This window comes from Elephantulus edwardii, unplaced genomic scaffold, assembly GCF_000299155.1.
Source record: "Elephantulus edwardii isolate Elephantulus edwardi_28Jun2011 unplaced genomic scaffold, EleEdw1.0 scaffold00230, whole genome shotgun sequence".
NCBI classification, from domain to species: domain Eukaryota; kingdom Metazoa; phylum Chordata; class Mammalia; order Macroscelidea; family Macroscelididae; genus Elephantulus; species Elephantulus edwardii.
Genome location: NW_006399980.1, coordinates 3,560,621 through 3,564,454, shown reverse-complemented (window position 1 = coordinate 3,564,454; position 3,834 = coordinate 3,560,621). Strand labels below are relative to the sequence as shown.

At 38.3% G+C, this 3,834-nt stretch overlaps 1 pseudogene; it reads right to left on the bottom strand.

Moving 5' to 3' along the window:
* Positions 1-3,227: 3,227 nt before the first annotated feature.
* LOC102855164 overlaps positions 3,228-3,834 on the bottom strand; it is a 48,941-nt pseudogene continuing 48,334 nt past the window's right edge.

The window sequence follows — 3,834 nt, the reverse complement described above, 5'->3', positions numbered from 1 at the left end:
GTAGGAGAAACCACCCACCAATAATGTTACTTTTTCCTGTTATTGTTTTGTGGCAAGCTTAAGTTAACAGTCTTTACCAAGAATAATTGAGTATTTCTAAGAGTAATAATGAAGATTAAATATGCAATTGTAGAAAAGCTACATATTAAAATAAGCAGTAGAGATCCTTTCTGTACTGGTAACTAGATCATTTGTCATACAGAGCTCATACTCACTGGTTTATTCTGCTCTGGAAGATCTGATGGGAAAATGATTTTGGAAAAAAACTTACTAGGTAAACAAAGCTCGGTGAGGGGAAGAGAATTCATTCTGGTTGTTATAAAGTTATGCTCTCCAGGGTTCTCTCATTTTCTACCTCTCTCTGAAAATCAAGAAATATGATTTATGTCCAAGCAGTACCATACTTCTGTATTCCTTTCATCTGTAGATTTGGGGTTCTGTGGCTAGCCAGAAGTGCAATACAGTGATACTGACTGAAGCCTTTTTTTGAAATCTTTCACTCTATTAAAGGTAGCTTTTTGTGGTTTAATAATTATTTTGTCTTTTCCTCACATAGCCAATGTGGTGGACATCATCCATATTTAGATTGTATGTTCCACAGAATGCTTGGTCTGAGAAAGAAAAGCAGGCTTGTCTTTTAAGACCTATTAAACTTTTCATTTTCATAAGACACATATTTGATATTTTTTGTTTTTTTACTGTACAGCAAGGTGCTCTTATGTCCTATAAAATATATTGAATAGAAATTTGAGTTTGATCTTCATGGACATGAATACATGTTTGTTTTTTTAAAAGAAATAAGTATTGTGTAACACTATGGCATTGCTTCTGTAGCCAAAGTATGAAAGTTCTAGAATACTGACATGAAAAGACAAAAGTTAATTCTGACATTGCATTTTATTAAAATAGGATGATTTGCATTGTGTGAAAATATCTTGCACAGTGAGCTGCATGCCTTAAAGCCTTAAACTCTAAAATTGTGTTCATGGTGGAATAGTTTATCTGTTCTGAACGGTGAAGCAAGGTTCATAGTGCTTCTATAACTACCTTGGAATTACTGTATGATGTTAGAATGATTTATTTTGCTTTACAGAAATTTGCCATATATTGACTTTAATATTGTATTTGGTAATAAATTTTTTGCTAAAAATAAAAAAATGATTTCGAAAGGTTCTTAACTGCAGATTTCCCCATAGCAGTGCATTTCCTTATTTCTTGAGTGCTTGTACCAAGGGTGTTAAGATGAAGCTGTTGACAGTTTCAATCTCCTCTCCATCCATTATGACACTACCTATAGGCCCAGTGGTAGAATCTTTGTTTTCTTCGTATTGAGATGCAATTCATACTGAAGGCTACATTTCTTGATCTTCTGTAACAAGTGCTTCAAATCTTCCTCACTTTCAGCAAGTAAAGTTGTGTCATCTGCATAACACAGATTATTGATAAGTCTCCCTCCAATCCTGATGCCATATTCCTCTTCATAGAGTACAGCTTCTCAGATAATTTGCTCTGCATATAGATTGAACAGGTATAGAGACAGAATACATCCCTGATGCACTCCCTTCCCAATTCCAAACCGTGCAGTGCTCCTCTGCTCCGTTCATACAACAACCTCCTGGTCTAGGTATAGGTTCCTCATAGGCACAATCAAAGAAAAAATATTGTATAAGACCATTATTGTAGAATGAGTATCCAAGGAAGGAGGGAGTGTGGGAACAGAGGGGGTGATGATGGTTGAGGGGGCATTAATTACATGGTAGCACAATTTAACTGGTGGGGTGGTGGTGGTGAAAGTAACTGCAAAGATACAGTATAAAAACAATGCATATACACTTAGTAAATAAACCAATTGTTGTTATGTGCCATCCAGTCGAGTCACTTGTGACTCATAGCGACCCTATGTACAAGAGCCCTAAACCCTGCTCTGTCCTGTACCAACCTCACTGTCTCCGACACACCTACTCCCACCACCCCAATCCCTGAATTGGTCCATCTCAGCGAGGGTCTTCCTCTCCTGCACTGTCCCTCTACTCTCCCAAACATGATGTCCCTCTCCAAGAACTGGTCCCTCCTTGCAATATGCCCAAAGCATATGAAGCTTCAGAATCCTTGACTCCAAGAAACAGCCCAGCTCCAGGACAAACCTGTTTGTTCTCCTACCAGTCAAAAATATATTCAACACTCTTTTCCAGCACCACAGCTCAAAGTCATCAATTTTCTTTCTATCATCCCTAGTCACTGTCCAGCTCTCTGATGCGTAGCATGCAATTGTGAAGACTATAGCCCAGATCAGGTGCACCTTAGTCGCCAGCCTGATGTAGTTGCTCTTCAGTACTCTGAAGAGATCCCTGACAGCTGACTTTCTCAATGCAATTTGTCTCTTTATTTCTTGGCTGCTGCTACCAAGAGTGTTGACTGTGGAGCTAAGCGAACTAAAACTGTTAACTATCTTTTTTTTTTTTGATTGCAAGGCACATTTAATATCATGAATGCAATACAAAAGGCCCAAATACAATGAAGGAACACATCCCTCATTAACACAATGATCTTTCAGCATGTGCCTGTTGAATGGAATGGGGGGGGGATTCAATCCATTTCACTACTGGGGGAGAAATAAACGCAGGGGTCTGAGCACAGTCATTACCCTTATACAATCTAGTTTTGAAATGAATGTTTATCATACTTTGAACAGTTCAGACCTGATTTTGACAACCACACCTCTATGTTTGTACAGTCTACAGCACTAGCAACCATTCAAAGAACACACCATTGGTTAAATCCATTGATTAAAGGCTCAATCAAGTAACAGAACTCCAAGCAAAAAATGGCTAGTTATGTGTATGAACTACTTGTACTGACATCTATTAGTCAATTCTCATGACTATTCAAAGTTGGTTATCAGCAAATAAACCCTTTAAAGGCAGTATTACCTCATTCAAGTTTTGACCCAGAAGTTCAACAATAATTATCAAGTCCACAGTCTTATTGGCAAAGCTAATATACAATGTCTCTAAGTCACTATGCTCAACGTTAAAGAGTGATGCATATTCCATTTTAGCTTTTATTGGAATTTTACATGTTCAATTCAGATTTAAAATGTCTAGGTTTTCATTCCTCCAAACTGTCTGATGACACAGTGTGCTTCACTGTGTCTTGAGAAGACTTAAGACTTCTGTTTCTCCCTCTATTTTCTTCACACAGAAACTTCTCTCAAGTGTTTAAGATTCCTAGAAGGGGAATGTCTCGGAGGTAGCCACTTCTTCGGAATATTCCGACACCATCAGGCCTCTGAAGCAAGGGGAAGGGGAAGAGAAAAAAGCTGAAACACAAGATTCATCTGGTTAAGTTTTACATTAACCAATAGAAGCTGGACAGTTAAGAATGTGGCTTTTTTGGCTCAAAAAGTCTGAGTCTTGGTGTGGAAACGAGTACGTGGCTGTCCCACCACAGCTTTCTCGCAGTGGGACTGTCAGGGAAGTCTTGACTGGGGAGTATGATTTGTTTACCTATCAGGCGTAAACTTCCAGACACTCAGTTCATTTTGGGCTTGTTCCAGCTTGTCTTTAATCTGTTCCAGTTCACCTTTCATTTTTAGGAAAAACAAGTTGATCGCTGGGTCTACCATTGTTGATCTCAGTTGTGCTTGAGGTACTGGATCTGAGTAGTAAGTACACTCTTGCATCTCTTGCTCCTTGGTCTCATTACAAGGATGTTTTGTCTGCGTGCAGACTCTTGCTGTTGCTGCTTCAGTTTTTCTTCAGATTCCCTTAAGCCAGTTACATCATTAGAATTAAGATCTGTTGTTTTTTTTTTCTATAATTATATTTTATTAAT